The sequence below is a fragment of the Prionailurus viverrinus genome, chromosome B1 (assembly GCF_022837055.1).
Source record: "Prionailurus viverrinus isolate Anna chromosome B1, UM_Priviv_1.0, whole genome shotgun sequence".
Classification (NCBI taxonomy): Eukaryota; Metazoa; Chordata; class Mammalia; order Carnivora; family Felidae; genus Prionailurus; species Prionailurus viverrinus.
The window spans coordinates 162,529,577-162,547,634 of record NC_062564.1 but is presented as its reverse complement, the minus strand read 5'-3'; positions in this window follow the sequence as shown (position 1 = coordinate 162,547,634).

Genomic DNA, 18,058 nt, shown 5'->3' with positions numbered 1-18,058 from the left:
CAGAACTACTCTGGATGGACACACAAGGCGCTGGGTGAGTGTGGTTATCTCTGGGGATAGAAGCGACAGAAGTGATGGAATGAAAGAGGGTGGAGGAAGACTAAATTTTTGCTGTATTTCAACATGACTTTATTATTTTGCGGTACAGTCCAGTTCTAATTATAAGAGCTTAAATTATTAATACGGACGATTGTTAGATGTTACTGTAACCGCGGCAACCAGCTACAGAGCAGATATACTGGAATTGTCTCTCAGGTTGAGTTCGTGTCAGCCCTGCCATTGAAAGTTTGATTACTACTATGTCCAGAGCTGGAGGAAGTTTTTCTTCCCCGTTCGATATATGGTATAATTACAATTTCATGTAAAAGTTCCACGAAGGGTCTCTTGATAAACCCTCCTGGTTTATTTTCTGGGGTGAACAGTTGACCTTCACTGTTGCTATTGGATCAAGATATGTCTTCACAAGGACTTATTTCACTGTATATTTCTGAACCATTACAATACGTTACCATGTGCGTATGATCTACTTAAATAAATTAAATTAAAAAGAGTAAAGATACAGAGGAAGGGCTAAGAAGAGGCAAAAATGATTTGCAGTAATTAAGGTAATCCAGACACTAACATGGAGTGAATTTATCTGCCTTGCCTGTCAATCAATCTTCCCTAAGACAGGCATCGCCTGAGACTGGCTTCGCCTCTCAGTTGGCACTTACTGTATCGTCCTTGAGATCTTGACTAACCTTCTCTGTACATATGGTTTATCATCATGGCTAGATTGTAAGTGACCTAGTCTTTTTTTTTAATTTTTTTAATGTTTATTTATTTTTGAAGGAGAGAGAGACAGAGAATGAGTGGGGGAGGGGCAGAGAGAGAGGGAGACAGAGAATCAGAAACAGGTTCCAGGCTCTGAGCTGTCAGCACAGAACCCGACGCGGGGCTCGAACTCACGGACCTCGAGATCATGACCTGAGGCGAAGTCGGAGGCTTAACCGACTGAGCCACCCAGGCACCCCATAAGTGACCTAGTCTTATACTTTGGTGGGGGGGGGACCTACACATTCTCCACAAACTAGAAAAAAATAATTTATCTAGCTAGTTGGAAGCTAGATAAATGTTCCATCACTAAAGTCAGTAAGTAATAGTGTGAAGGTTCTGTGTATCTTAATACCTAAGATCATTGTTAATTATCACATGAGACGATGGTTAACCCCAAAGAGGTTCTGACCACTTGAGACTATTTTTGTAGCTTTTGCTTTCATATTTCAATAGTAGACTGATACAATATCCAAGATTTGTAAGTAAAATATGCATAAATCAAATCCTCCTTTAAGTGTTCCAAGGGCTCATTATTTAAAATGTTGTACCTCACTGCCTTTTGTTATGGATATAATACTCCCACCAGTACAATTGCAATAGCTTTGTGATATGAATAATGGTAGTATGATTAATCTGTTTCCTAAATTCAAAAGTCCAGATCATACAGTTCCTAAAGCAAGCCTCGGCTGTGCTTGGATTAACACCAAAATGCCTTTTTTTTTTTCTGGGTCATACACTTAAACCCTAACTTACTCTCCCTTTTTATTTTTATTATTGGATGAGTGTGAATGCAATTACTAAAGGAGAAAGGAGACGGGATTATAAAAGACAAAGGCATAATCCTAGAATATTGGAAAAATGGAGACCCAGGAGCTGTGCCTAACAATGAGGGGAGGAGCAAGGCAGTCCCTGGGAGAACAGAAGTCACTTACCCGGGAAGCCGGGGAGGCAAGGGCTCCGGGTGCTCCCCGCCTCTGGGGAGGGGAGGCCAAGGAAAGAACAAAACTAAACAAGCTCTTGAATCTAAAGCAGGTTGAAATCCGAGAAAACGGTGAGGAGACGTTTAAGAGCTGGGCTAGGTCAGGGCTGAGCTGATTGTTCATCCCTGATTTTGGTTTTGATTTTTTTTTCTTAGGGCAGGATTCTTTGCTTGTTTCTTGTTTGTTCACTGCATGTGTACATTGGAGAATTGGTCTGAAGCACCGGGACAAGCCATTACCTCGACCCCTGTCACTGCTTATGAGAAAGTAGCTTCCTCAGGATGTCTCCCGTCTCCACCTTGCAAAGCTAGCTCTCCGGCACTAAAGCAGGACCAGGAGGTGGGAGAGGGACAGCAGCCACTACTATTTGCCTGGTTCATTGTCTCCATCCGCCTGTCCGGAATGTGAGCTCCGGGTAGGGCAGCATAGTCATCTCTTTTGGACACCACATATATCGCCAGCACCTAGGACAGCACCTGGTACATTGTGGACACTCGATAAGTCTTTGTTGAATAAATGAACAAATTGGTTGTGAGCCTACTGTCTTGCTTTCTGATCAGAATGGCAGGATTCAGGGGCGCCTGGGTGGCTTGGTCGGTTAAGCGTCCGACTTCGGCTCAGGTCATGATCTCATAGTTCGTGAGTTCGAGCCCCGCGTCGGGCTCTGGGCTGACAGCTCAGAGCCTGGAGCCTGCTTTGGATTTTGTATCTCCCTCTCTCTCTCTCTGCCCCTCCCCTGCTCACGTTCTGTCTCTCTTTCTCCTTCTCTCTCTCTCAAAAATAAATAAACATTAAAATTTTTTGAAAGAATAGCAGGATTCAGAGGACAGAGACAGGAGAGTGTCAAGCACTGTGCTGTGCTGTTTTCGTGAGGTAACTAATTGGTGGGAATCGACCTACGCCAATTTGGTCATTCAACAGTTGCTGGTTATTCTGGTAAGCATTAGTCACTCTTGGCCATTGAGATGGATGAAAGTCGTCAATCTCCTCTTTTCCAATCTCCCCCAACCCACCACAAAGCAAGATGGTGTATTACAGGGCAAGCCTACCTGGACCAGACCGGCGCCTTATAAAAGTGTTGGCATTACCAGCAGACAGGCACAAAACGGTCACACAGCCTGCTCGTGTCAGCGCGGGGAAGCCACTTCTTGTCCTCAGGCCTTCTGACTTGACTTTGCCTGAGCAGCAACCTGGGAGACTTTCTGTGACATTCAGAGGGGTGGCTGATCCACCCAGCAGGCACCCAGCAGGGGGCCTGCTGAAAGCTTTTAGTCAAGCTCCTATCCTAAAAGACAATCTTGTCACCGGTGGGGGGGAAAATCGTGTTACATCCTAAACACCAGTTCATGAACCTTCTGGTGTAGATTTTGTTAACGATATTTGAAATGCTTTAAACAACCACCCCAGAGGTGAGAATTCCCGATTAGGTTCTTTAAATACCGCATAACTGCCTCTTCCTTCCCTCGGGGGCTCCCTTCACCCATTGCAGGGAAAAGTCAATTTACGCAGACACATAGGTTCATTCCAAGGTACCGCTGGCTGACCCCAAACCATCCAATTGTCTCTGCCTTTCTGGAGTAAAAGAAGGAAAAGCAGAGCCTCATAAAACACGACATGCTCGGCCTTGTTCAAGGAGCTGTACGCTCCCGGACCCTTTACAGCGATGCCACTATGATTGTGATGATTGTAAAAGCCGAGGAAGCTAAGGCCCAGGGAAGTGAAGTAACAAAACATCCAAGGTCATGCTGCTGCTAAGTGGTCAGGGCCGAGATGCAAACCCACTGTTGAGTTTCAGAGCCCACACTGTGAACCACGGTATTCTGCCACGTTTCCTTCTGAAAATAAGAATTATTGCAACAGGGGGACCTGCATGACTCAGCCGATGAAGCCTCTGACTCTTGGTTTCGGCTCAGGTTGAGATTTCGTGGTTCATGGGATTGAGCCCCATTTCCGGCTTTGAGCTGATGGCTCAGAGTCTGCCTGGGATTCTCTCCCTCTTCCTCCCTCTCTGCCCCTCCCCTGCTGGCCTTCTCTCTCTCTTTCTCTCTCACACACACACTCTCACAAAATAAACATTAAAAAATGTTTAATAGGGGCGCCTGGGTGGCTCAGTCGGTTAAGCGTCCAACTTCAGTTCAGGTCACGATCTCACGGTCCGGGAGTTCGAGCCCTGCGTCGGGCTCTGGGCTGATGGCTCAGAGCCTGGAGCCTGCTTCCGATTCTGTGTCTCCCTCTCTCTCTGTCCCTCCCCCGTTCATGCTGTGTCTCTCTCTGTCTCAAAAATAAATGTTAAAAAATTTTTTTTTAAAAATGTTTAATAAAAAAAGAATTATTGGAACATTACAAGTCCTCAGAGTCCCCAAGATTTCTTTACCCCTTTTTTGCTTTGAAGGCAAACGCGTTAACCGACAACTGCCATGGAAGTTGCCAGAGCACAGGGGCAGTTTGAACAAATTCGTGCAGGGGCGCCGGCTCAGGAATTATACCAATATCCTATAGTTCCCAGTATCTTTTCCAGCCCCAGTGGAAATTTGATTTTTGAGGAGCCGAAGAAGACATAATATTCTGACCACTCTTTTACCACATTTGAAGGTAGAAAATTATTGATTAAAAGCTCAGGTCTGCTAAATGTAGTGGTAAAATGTGAATGCTTGGCGTGTTTGGAAAGCAACAGCTCTGAGGCAGGATTCTCTTTCACGCGGAAAGGAACTAGCAGGAGACATCACTGAGATGCCTCCAGTGACTCATTATTGCGAAGGAGATAGGAATGTGGGCTTTGGACTCAGCAAGACGGGGTTGGAAGCCCAGCACGGCTGCCACACGTACATCCGTGTGGGCTACATTACCTCTCTCAGCCTCCATGCTTCACTTACAAAACGAGAATGTGTGCCTAGCCCGCCACAGACCGTGATGTGCCGTAGCAATTACTAGAATGTTAATTATCCCCAGGCCGTTTGCGTTTATTTCAGGCTCTTGAGGACACACTGTCTCCAAATCACAAAAGGAAAGAGGATTTCCCTGACTTTGCACATTGCCCTCCCCAGAAAGCCGCTCAGCACCTTGCTTCCAGTGTGCATATTTTGAGAACTCTGGTTAGTGGTGTATAATCAGCCTGCCTGGGTTGGAAGCGGGTTTATGCCCCAGGCAAGTTCTATGTAGCCTGCTCTCTGTGATCAGGCAGGACAAGCCAAACTCAGGTTGTTCTCTTTGGCTGACCTTTCCCTCTCACGGGAAGATGTCATTTTCAATAGCTAAAGGGCTGCTTTGTGAATGTAAGAGGTAGATTTCCTGTGTGGGAGGCAGAACTAGAACCAGAAGGTGGAAATTTTCCAGGAGTAGATGTAGATTCAGTGGAATAGGGAGCAATGATTCTCCACATCGCTGGGAGTATTCAAGGAAGCTTGGCGATTATAGGCCAAGACTGGTGGAGAGGATACTCTTGCTGTAGATGGAACATGGGACTAGAAAAATCCAAATGATGGTGAGAAGAGTAATAAAAACTGTAGTTTCCATTTGTTGAAGTCGTGTGCCCAAAGTACACTAAGTGCTTCCCATATTTCGGTTCCCTTCATCCTCACAGGAAGCTTTCCATTACTAAGCCAAAGTTCAGAGAGGTTGAACTGCTTACTGAATCTCATACAACTGGAATAATTAACACTGAGATTTGAATCCAGACCCACGCTATTATTTTATAATTTCAGTTGTGGAATATCTGCTTGTTATAAAGTCATCCATGAGAACAGTGAGGCTGTTTATTGGAGATAAAAAAAAAATCGACATCTGAAGCTATGAATGACAGAATCATGTGATATCAGCCTCAGCATCCAAATTATATTTTTATGTTGTTTTTGGTGCACAGTATTGTAAACGGTGCAGTGTCTTTCTGTCCTCTTTGATATCTCTGGATACCCTTCAGTTGGACTAATCCAGGAGTGGAAGAGAAGATCAGGACGTTTTGTGTGAAGTCTGAATCATTAACACTATCTAACAACCACACGCCTGCCTTATCGTAATGCAGAAGTCAGACGAGAAGTTCCCAAAGCCTGAAGAAACTGCTAAAACAATCTATGATGTGATCGGATCATCACATGGCAGTTACTCAACATACTCTTCTTCTGAGGGGTGGCGGAACACGGTCGTTAAGAACGTCAACTTTGACACGAAGTAGCTCAGCTCCACCGATAACTAAGTCATTCACCCTGAGTAAGGGGTTTACACGCTTTGAAGCCTCAGCTTTATAAGCGAGGACTGTCATGAACTGGCCAAGCCAATCTGCTCGTTTACAACTCTGACGTTCTTTTGGGAAGATAGACGTAACCTCTACTAGGTCTCTCCTGTGGGATTCTGGACACAGGAATTATGTGGCAGTCACCAAGTTCTGCTAAATGTGCAAGCGCTTGTTAAATAGTCATTCAATCTTCTTTTAGGTAAGCTCCGGAAATGCCAATTCTCTGCCCTTTTAAATACTTTGAAAGCACCCTACATGAAAGCTTCCGTTCAGGCAAGTGCAGCCATATTCTTGCAGCAGGACTCGGCGAACCTTCTAGTCGGTCAATCCTCCATTAAATGGCTATATCCAGAAGAAAGTTGAATTCTAAGTATAGGTTACCATACAAAGGTTATGGGCTATGTGGCTAGCTGGGTTCCTGTTTCCTATACATTCAAGGGTAGTAGTGCCTATTCAGTGTTTCTATTCGAATCACTCGTTCTTGAACACTATTCAACTCTCCAATGAAATATCACTTCTAACATCCATTATGCTCATTAGAAAGCCTTCTGGAGTCGATCAGAAATAATGAGAGTGGGGCTTGAGTTTTTTTTTTTTTTTAATTTTTTTAACGTTTACTTATTTTTGAGACAGAGAGAGACAGAGCATGAACAGGGGAGGGTCAGAGAGAGGGAGACACAGAATCTGAAACAGGCTCCAGGCTCTGAGCGGTCAGCACAGAGCCCGATGCGGGGCTCGAACTCACGAGCCGTGAGATCATGACCCGAGCTGAAGTCGGACGCTTAACCGACTGAGCCACCCAGGCGCCCGGGGGCTTGAGTTTTGAATTAGAGTCTTTAGAATGCTAACTAACCCCCCTGGATTGTATATTTTCATTTAAGAACTACAAATGTTAACTAATACCTCCAGATACATATTAAAGTTAACACATGCTACACTGAAATATTTTAAAGCGAATTACAGGTAATGTACCAGGGGTACAAGTACCCCTTACAGGAATGTTTGTGAGAATTAATAATAGCTAATATACATATCAAATGCTTACCATGTCTCCTCTACTATACTCAATAAGTGTATCTTCTCACTTATTCATCATAAAAACACGATGAGGAAGATATTATTAAATGGCTTTTAGTTAAATAATCAAATACATAGTCAAATATTTCTTTGACCGTTAGTCAATTGACTATTAGTCAATTAGGGTTATTCCGAGTGCACAATAAGCACATAATAAATGGTAGGTCTGACTATAGCACTAATCTAGAGCATGCATTATTCCATGGTCTCCGATGTGTTATTATGGCAGATTGCACATTTGGGTGTATGTGTAATTTTTTAAAGGCTTAGGTGTCTAAATGTTTACCAATATTTATAAACGAAGTTTGAATCAAACATTTGTGAAGTCTCTGAAGCATTTGCCTCCATGAACTCCCAGCTTGATGACCACTGACCTCAATGCCTAGCTGCCAGCCAGGGCATCCCAGCATTAAGTTTCGGTGATTCTGTTAGCACCAAGAGCAAAAACCTAAGATCTGCGGAAGTCCAATCTGCCAACCAATAAACAAACAAAACCCAGTTACTCTTAGTTTCACTCAAGGTAGAGAGCACGATGAATAGGACGAATCACTATGGCTGTCACATTTTTCCTTTCATTGAATAAACATGATTATTTGCAGTTTGCTAGTTTGTGTGTGTGTGTGTGTGTGTGTGCGCGCGCGTGCTTTGTGGGTTCCTGGTTTTAAACATCAGAGTAATTTCATAAAGTTTCCTGATCTATACTTTTCAAGGAGTCATATGCTCCTCACTCACAAGACTAGCCAAAGTATCACGATGGGAAGGACATGCCTTGCCACAGGGCTTCTAATTGCAAATCAGAAGCTTCCAGTTTGAGGCCAATACTCTGAATAGCCTCCTGATGGGCTGTCTTTTCTTCTCCCCATTCTTTTTCTGGTGGTTGTAATTCTTCCGTTCCTGCATCAGAGTGGGCTACCAGTAGTAACAAGAGTTAGTGAAGCTGAGAGGAAGAATTTCCTTCAGGGGAACGTAGGCATCAGTGTCAGAGGAAAAAAAGAAAAAAGAGGGTAGCTTCAAAAAAAAAAAAAAAAGCCACAGAATGTACACTTTGCTGAAAGCGGAAGCATGTGACAAAGTTTTTAAAAGGTCTGGCTTTCTAGCTGGGTCTCCGGAGGGAATTAAAAGCTAAAAGGCACGGACATCATGACAAACTGTGACTAGATTCAGAAGACACAGGGACAGCAAAATGCTGTAGGCAAGCAGCGCCTCCAAAAATAAGAGCTAATTCAAAACCACAGATATAATTACCTAGATTAAAACAAGTGCCCTTCTTAAATTTTCAGAGGAAGGTCATAAAAATCACTTCATTTAAAATAAAGTGTACCTTTTGATGTGAAAATATACAAACCCTGAGGCAAAAAAAGGTAATATAATTAATTTTTAGATCAAATTTTGAATGAAGGGGAATATTTTGCATCCGTTTGTCAAACTTGCAAACATTTACAGGCGATTAATGACCCCTAAACCCAATAAAGTCATTACCAGGCTAATAAAGACAATCACAGCCAAGATCCACAGTTAGTCAACCTAAAGATGGAAAAGACTGAATTAGCTAAAGGCAGTCAGATGATGGATTAAAAAATAAATAAATAAATAAATAAATAAAGCCCCACCACCCTCATTAATGGAGAAATTTAAACTGCTACCAACTTCTGCCATTTTCTGTCACCTCAGGCCATCTCTGATCCCCCCTCTTATCTGTTAATTGCTTTACTTCGATTACAAGGCACTGAGGCAGGACAGATCTCATGTCTCCATTCCGTGTTGCGCGTTTCCTTGGCATTAAATGGAATATAGTCTGTGGTTCATTAGTTCATTCATCCAGCAAATGATTACTGAATGCACATTGAGAGCAGAGCATTGATTTGGGTTTGCTAGTTACACGAAGATGAAAAGACAGGAGGACCCTTGCCCTTGGAGGACTTAACAGTCCAGTGAGGGACACATACATAAAAGTAATTGCCATATAATATGCGTAGTTACATAAAAATAATTGCAATACAGAGGACCTTTGGAAAAGGTGCAACGGGGGCCACAGGGAAGGAGGCTGAAGACACCTTGGAAGGAGGCTCAGCTTCGGCTGAGAGTTTATGGCTGAGAAGAGGTTTGCTGAGAGGATTATAGGGTGCTGTGAACTGACCCAAACCCAGTGGGTCAAAAACGACTCTGAAATTCAGTTTGCGAAGTGATTGCTGCTGAAGAAGTTTGAGGCAGGTAGGAGTTAGCGACTCTTCCAGTTTTACCACTACCGTGAAGGCAAGTCTCAAAACAAAATCTGCCAAACATACAGCACTTGTTAAAGAAATATCCTCACCTAGGTGTAGAATCTGAAAAACAAAGCCAACAAAGCCCCCAAACTTATGCAAAGAACAGATTGATGGCTGCCAGAGGCAGGAGAGTTGGGGGGGTTTATAACATGGGTGAGGAAGAGGCAAAAAGTTATCAAATTCCCATCGTAAAATAAATAAGTTTGGGGATGTCACATATACAGCATAGTGGCTATCCCTAATAAAACTGCATTGAGCATTCGAAAGTTGCTAAGAGAGTAGATCTTAAAAGTCCTCACATAAGAGAAAAAAAGATTTTGTAACTATGTATGGTGACAGACGTGAACTAGACTTACTGTGATGATCATTTTACAACATGCGCAAAAATCGAATTGTTATGCTGTGCACTTGAAACCAATATGATGTTACGTGTTAATTATACCTCAATTTAAAAATGAAGAAATGTTAATTAACGAGAAAGCACAAAGCATTTCCTGTCTGGCAGGTAAATAAAATGGCAGCTCTCCATCTTTTTTTTTAATTAAAAAAAAATTTTTTTTTTAACGTTTATTTATTTTTGAGACAGAGAGAGACAGAACATGAACGGGGGAGGGGCAGAGAGAGTGAGACAATCCAAAGAGAATCCAGAGAGAATCCAAAACAGGCTGCAGGCTCCGAGCTGTCAGCACAAAGCCCGACACGGGGCTCGAACTCACGGACCGTGAGATCATGACCTGAGCCGAAGTCGGACGCTTAACCGACCAAGCCACCCAGGCGCTCCAGCAGCTCTCCATCTTTTACGTGCTTTGTGTGCTAGAACCCACACTTCCATGAGAGTTACCATTCAGGTAGAGAGAACCACTTTCCAGAGGGAGGATTCTGTCAGCCTTGGAGTTGGCATCAGGCAACCATAAATCCTCCTAAACCAGTGGCTGGACACGGGATCATTCAGGAATTCAGCCTCAAGTGTCATCTTCCAAACGCAAGCTCTAGACCCCCTAACACATACACCCTGTACCTGCCCGAGTAAAAAATGCCTCTGGAACGTTTTGGCCAATCCACATTTCTTTAATACCTTTAAATTTCACCCCCGAAAAGTCCATTTTCTATATTCATCCTGCTATGTAAGAAGCCATCAATTTCACCAGTTGGGGGGGGGGGGGGAACGCGGGGCATTCACTACGCAAGTGTGCGCAACCTGAAGGATTGATTAGGATCTAGCTACCAGAGGCACTTCTGGTAAACTCTCTAGGCTAGACTGACCAGGATGGGGGCCATTAGCCACATGGGCTATGGGAGCACGTCAGCCAGGGCCGAACGGAGATGTCACATAATGTAAAACACACACCAGAACTGGAAGACTCAGTACAAAACAAACCAAAAGATCTTATTAGTAACTTTATGTTCATTACTTGTTGAAGCGATATTTTGTATATATTGGCTTCAGTAAAATATATGACCAAAGTTAATTTCACCTGTTTCTTAACTTTTTTTTTTTTTAACGTTTATTTATTTTTTGAGACAGAGAGAGACAGAGCATGAACGGGGGAGGGTCAGAGAGAGGGAGACACAGAATCTGAAACAGGCTCCAGGCTCTGAGCTGTCAGCACAGAACCCGACGCGGGGCTCGAACTCACAGACTGTGAGATCATGACCTGAGTCGAAGTCGGCCGCTTAACCGACTGAGCCACCCAGGCACCCCAACCTGTTTCTTAACTTTTTAAAAGTGGCTGTTAGCGAAGTTAATACTAAATATGTGGCTTCCATTATATTTCTACTGGACAGAGCTGCTCTAGGGTACAGAATATAGAATTCCAGATTAGAACGCTTGCTGGTCTGGGGCGCCTGGGTGGTGCAGTCACGTAAGCGTCTGACTCTTGATCTCGGCTCAGGTCATGATCTCACAGTTTGTAAGTTCGAGCCCGGCATCAGGCTCCGCGCTGATGGCATGGAGCCCGCGTGGGATTCTGTCTCTCCTTCTCTCTGCCCCTCCCTCACTTGTGCGCGTGCACACTCTCTCTCTCTCAAAATAAATAAATAAACTGAAAAAAAGAAAAAAAGAAAAAAAGAATGCTTGCTGGTCTTCCCCAGACGGTGCATTTCTTTTTTTTTTTTTTTTTAATTTTTTTTTTCAACGTTTATTTTTGGGACAGAGAGAGACAGAGCATGAATGGGGGAGGGGCAGAGAGAGAGGGAGACACAGAATCGGAAACAGGCTCCAGGCTCTGAGCCATCAGCCCAGAGCCTGACGCGGGGCTCGAACTCCCGGACCGCGAGATCGTGACCTGGCTGAAGTCGGACGCTTAACCGACTGCGCCACGCAGGCGCCCCCAGACGGTGCATTTCTGATGCAAATGCCAGTAACCTGAAATACAGCTGCGTATGGCCTAAGTGGAACGTCCATGATATCAAACTGTATGTGTCAAAGAGTTTTAAAGTAGATTGATCGATGGATTGCTTGCCTAACAAGACATATAAAATCTATACTGACATGGGGATTTATATTGTCTCTGGGGTAGACAGTAAAGAAATAAGTTAAAAAAAGGGGGGGTGGATCCTAAGTGCTCTGCAGAATGTTAAAACAGCATGATGTGTTTGTTATGGAGCGACTGAGCAGCTAAGCCAAGTTGGATAGTCGGAGAAGGCCTGTTGGAGGAGATGACATTTAAAATCGTGTCTGAATGACACGAAGGAGCCAGGCAGGCCAAGGTGGGGCAGTGTTCGGGGCTGGGGAAACAACTGACACAGCAGCCCCCCCCTTGTGGGAATGGGCTTGGCCTGGCGAGAGAGTGAATGATACATAAAGATATTATAGAGACCATGGTGTTCCATAAGATGGGCTAAGATTCTCTCCCTCCCTAGGAAATCTGATGGAATACCATGGTCTTACTAGTTGGAGAAGGAAAAGGCACCCAGCATCAAGTCCCGGAGAGCTCCTGCATGTAGAGATTGAGTGGAGAAGGAGATGTCGACAAATGGGAAGAAGATCCGGGGATATTCGAAGGAAAAACCGGGAAGAGTGTGGTGTCGCTGAGGCCAAGAGCTGAGACTGTTTTGAGAGGAGCAAACAGTGTGGTGAAGGTTTACTACCAAAGGGTTAGGCGGGTTGCCAGCAGTGACGAATGGATTCCACCTCATGGAGGCCATTGAGCATTTCACAAAAGGAGTCTCTGTTGGGCGTGGGGAATGGACTCCATCAGGAATAGGTTGAGGAGAGAACGTGAGGCAATAAATGATAACAAAAGCTGTCACCAGCCCTTTCTGACTGTTTTTCTGGGATGGGCGAGGGCCGTGTTGGGTCTGAGGGACAGCTGAGTTGGAAGAACGTAGGCAATACTAAGTGTGTTACCGCTGGCAGGGAGAAGGAGTGAAAATAGATGGACAAGGTCACATGACGAAGGGCACCTCGTGCTGTCAGAGAGGGGAGGAAGGCTACTAAAGGATACTGGGCAGGGGAGCACAGCAACCTGATACGAGCAGAATGGCACATAGGAGGGAAACAGTGGGATTCTTGATTATAAGAGCCAGAGGTCTTCCACATGTGTTCTCCTCATCATTGTGGAAGTCAACAGGCCTTATGGAAAGTTCTCAAGGCATGTCGTTAAGGAGAGCCAGCCTTGCAGAAGTCTTTAGTAAAGACAGGCCAATTCACCAAGAACCAATTTACCCGAAGTCAATCCACTAAAATCCAATTTGCCAAATGACCAAGTCACTTAATTCACCAATTTTTTCAGTTAACCAAAAAGTCTCAGCGGAATCCACTGAAAACTAATTTGCTGAAAGCCAGATTGCTAAAACAAAACCGCTCAAGTGGTCAGCTCACCAAATTATCAGTTTATCAACTGTTTTATATGAAAACGTTTCTAGTGTAAATGGTAAAAATGGGCAGTTCACAGAAAGGAAAGCCCCCATGGCTGAAAACCATATAAAGAGATGTTCAAATCCACTAATAATCAAAGCAATGCAAATTTTTTAAGCGCTGAGATCCTACTTTACATACAGCAGGATAGCAAATACCATCTGGGAGGATGCCAAATATTGGCAAAGGACACAAGTTGGAATCTCCAGGCAACGAACTCTCCGCTTAAGGCTAACTAACATGCAAGACATTTATTAGAACGTGCTGGTGGGACCAATAGGTGGCAGGGGGGATGGTGCTGCTGTCCCAAAGAAAGCCTCAGCCAGCCCTGCAGGGAACCCTGAATCTAGGGTGACCCTTCACAGTTGACCCAGGATGGAGGTAAGAGGACCAGTCATTTACATCCCCTTAATTGGATGATCGATCACTGGTAGTTTTTCCAGCTGAGAACACTCCTAAAGAGGGCTGACAGATGAGCTGGATTCCAGCCCTGTCCCCAACAGCTGAAGGACCAAGTTCCTCATTTCCCGGGGGGAGATCTGAGAGGCATGCAAATGTAGGGTTGGATGTTATCTTTATTTTTCAACTTTTGATATTTTGTTCATCAGACATTTTGCATTAATTTGGATTTTTGAAAATATTGCAGGGGCGCCTGGGTGGCTCAGTCAGTAAAACATCCGACTCTTGATTTGGACTCCGGTCAGGATCTCCAGGTTCGAGATTGAGCTCCGCATCGGGTGGAGCACGGAGCCTGCTTGGGATTCTCTCCCCTTCTCTCTCCCCCCACCCCAAATAAATAAATACACATTTTAAAAATTGCATTGAAATATTATCTTAATTACTAAGCTTGTTGGCACTCCCTTAAATTTTGCCCCACTCCCCTGACCCCGATCCCAGCCCTGCTTCTGGCGGTTGTGTGAATGAGTCAGCCACTCAGGAAAGCGAGCTGGCGGTACTTAGTGACCTTGCAGGTGCATATGCCCTATGATGCAGTAATCTCCCTCCTGGGTGTATACCCAGAAAAAAATGCTCTCCTCCCTCTGTAAGGGCACACGTATGAGGGCGTGCATCAGAAAATTGTTTAGGCTAGAGGAGAGCTGGGGACAACCTAGAGGTCCATTGTTAAGGTAAGCTTAATAAAAGGAGCCAGATGTATCCTATGGAATACTAAACAGCAGTTGGAGGCAATGACCCAAACGTACAAGCATCAACAGGGATACAGCTTTAAAACACAGAGTAAGACACAGAAGGAGATTGACAGCACCATTGGATGTATGTAAATTTAAAATATCCAAAACTGTACTGCGGGTACATGCATTTTAAGGACATAGAGCAAATACATCACACTGAGTCCCACGGAGACAGGGAATGGGAGTGGAGGTTGGAGATGAAGGAGGAATTTTAACATAAACCAAAATGTAAGAGCCACCTTGTAGGAGTCAATGATGACAATGTTTTATGAGAATGAGTAACTCAATTTGCTCTACTGTAAGAACCAAAATAAAATAAAACATAATTAACGTTTACAATTTAATAAATTATGTTCTATGAAGTGGTTTCGGATGCCTCTAAGGATTACCTGCTGGCTGGCGAAGTCGTAGTTTGGATGGAGCTTCAAGGTGTGCCACAGACGGGGCGCCTGGGTGGCTCAGTCGATTGAGCCTCCGACTTTGACTCAGGTCATGATCTCGCGGTCTGTGAGTTCGAGCCCCGCGTCGGGCTCTGTGCTGACAGCTCAGAGCCCGGAGCCTGCGTCGGATTCTGTGTCTCCCTCTCTCTCTGCCCCTTCCCCCGCTCATGCTCTGTCTCTCTCTCTCTGTGTCAAAAATAAACATTAAACAAAATTTTTTTTAAAAAGGTGGGCCACAGATGCTTCACCCCAGCTTTTTTGCGACAGGTTTGTCCATTCAACTCAGCTGAATTCCAATTTGGTGTGTGACTCACATTTCAGGCACTAATCCCTTCTTGAGTACTTGAAATGTAGGAAAAAATATTTCTTCGAACTAGCTGACTTACAAATCTGTGAATTAAGAAAAATATACACAAGGCAGTGAACTAGAATAAAAAGTCTCAGGATAGAGAAACGTGCTCTACCATTCATAAAATCCTTGTCATCCAAAATGCGTCCCTTCTCACTTGGAATATCTATGAAATGCTCATTTCCCAAAGGCGCTGACCCCAAACACAGCAAAATCTGGAATAGGGCGAACTTTGGTCACAGAGATACAGCGAGGCTACACTAAAACTAGCTGAGGCTAAACCAAAGTGCAACTTCAAACTCATCAACTCATATTTCGTGAAAGTCTTTTAAATCTGCTAAAAATAATTCCGTCCAAAACAATTAATGTAAACATTATGAACAATTAAGGAACAGGTACATTGGTAAACAAGGCAAATTCATGTGAAGATCTGGCTCATCATTTGGAGACTTGACCTTCAGTGAATTGACCTGGCGTGGAAGGGACTAACCATTTCCTCTTTCCTCTTCAAGCCTGCCTTTGACATTCATCAGAAATATGGGCACCTGGATCAAAACGCTGGCGGGGGTGAGGGTGAGGGGTGGGGGGGGGGTGGGCGGGCTTAGGGGAGGAGCAGTGAGATTGGCCCCAGATCTGTTCATATTCAAGGACAGCCGCAGCTACCAAGCGGCAGAATTTCAACACATCCCCATCTCCCTGAACCTGATTGCAGGAAACCAAGTGGAAAAAATTAACCTTGGGCTGAATCCAGTCGGCTTGCAGCTGCAGCCCGCGTGGCCTTTTTAAAAGCACACGTTTGATCGTGCCACTCCCCGGCTTAAACCGTTTCAAGGATTTGGGATCAAGTTCCAACGGCATCTCAGGGCTTACAAGGCCCCTCGAGATCAGCCTGCCTCTCTGACCCCAGCGGATGCGCCTCCCCCTGCCCACTCTTCTGTTCCCTATGCTCCAGCTGTACTTAGCTCTTCACGTTTCCTAGGTGCTCCATGGTCCTTCCTTAGGCTTTCCTTTCTCCGTGCTGTTCCCTCTGCTGGGAACACTCTCTTCCTATACCTCCCACCCTACATGCCTGCCTTTCCATCCCCAAACACCTGCTAGGTCAACTTTATGGCTCCCATGGCACACAACGTCCTTTAGGAAGACCTAAATTAAGAAGAATTAACCAGTACTTCAGTTCTGAGAGACGATGACCCCCAGGTATCTCTCATCACGTACATCTTACAAGCAGAGGCATGTAGTGCCCTTTGTTCCGGACTAACTTTTTAATGAGCACGTTCAGCCTAGAAGGATAGAGATAGTGTCTCCCTCCAAAGCAAAGGGCAGTTATGCTTGCTGTCCGTTATAAAACATTTGTGTTCCCTAGGCTCAAGGCTCCAGCCTACTATAAGTGCTAGCAGTGACCTTGGCCTATCTTGTCCCCAGAGGACCTGGAGGCAAGGGGAGCCGACACAAATATGTTGTTCATACCACTTGCTGCTCAATGAGTAATGAAGCCCTTTGTCTCTGACGGGCATCTCGTGACGGCCGCCAGCATCCATGAAACTGTGACAGGCTAACGTGTTGACCTGCAAGTGGGGTAAAGACGCAAACCCTTCTCAGGTCTTGACTGTGATAACCCAATGTTAATTTCCTGATGTAGAGGGCCGTACTGCAGTTTACGAGGATTATGTCCTTGTCTGCAGGACACAGACACTCAGTGTTTAGGAGGGCAGCAGGTGACTGAGTAACTAGTAGGGAACAAAAAATGTTCTATACTGGCCGTGTGACTTTTCTGAATGTTTGAGATTGCTTCCGGTTTTTGTTTTTGTTTTTTTAAGCATTGATCAGTGGGTTCAGGTGATATTAGCCTGATCTATCCAATGAAAAGTTCCCCAGCAAATTTTTTTTTTTGGTAGGCTCCAATTTTTTTTTTAAGTTTGTATTTATTTAATTTGAGAGAGGGAGAGAGAGAGAGCAGGGGAGGGACAGAGAGAGAGAGAGGGAGAGAGAGAGAATCCCAAGCAGGCTCTGCACTGTCAACATGGGGCCGGATGTGGGGCTCGAACTCACGAACCTCCAGATCATGACCTGAGCCGAAATCAAGAGTCGGATATACTTAACCGACTGAGCCACCCAGGAGACCCAGATAGGCTTCATTTTTAAAGCAGTTTCAGGTTCCCAGAAAAAAATGGAACAGAATGTATAGATTTCCCATATAGCCCCTGCCCCTGCATTCCCAGACTCCCTTGCTGTCAACATCCTACCCCAGAGTGATACCTTTGTCATAATGGGTGAACCTACATTGACACATCATAATCACCCAAAGCCCATAGTTTACATTAGGGTTCCCTCTTGGTGTTGTAGATTCTATGGGTTTGGATATGTGTAACGTATAATGACATGTACCCCATATTACAGTATCATACAAAAGAGTCTCACTGCCCTAAAAATCCTTTGTACTCAGCCTATTCATTTGCCACCCCTCCCCACCTCCAAACCCCTGGCAACTACTGATCCTTTTTCTGTCTCCATGATTTTGCCTTTTGCAGGATGTCATATATTTGAGATCACATGGTAGGTAGACTTCTTATACTGGCTCCTTTCATTTAGTTATATGCATTTGAGAATTCTTCATGTTTTTCTGTAGCTTGATAGCTCTTTTTTTTTTAGTGCTAAATAATATTCCATCGTTTGGATATACCACCCTTTATTTTTCCATTCACCTACTGAAGGACATCTTGGTTGATACCAAATTGTGGCAATTATGAATAAAACTGCTATAAACCTTTATGTGCGAGTTTTTGCAGGGGCGTGAGTCTTCCACTAATTTGGGTAAATACCAAAAAGCACAGTTGCTGGAGCATATGATAAGAGTG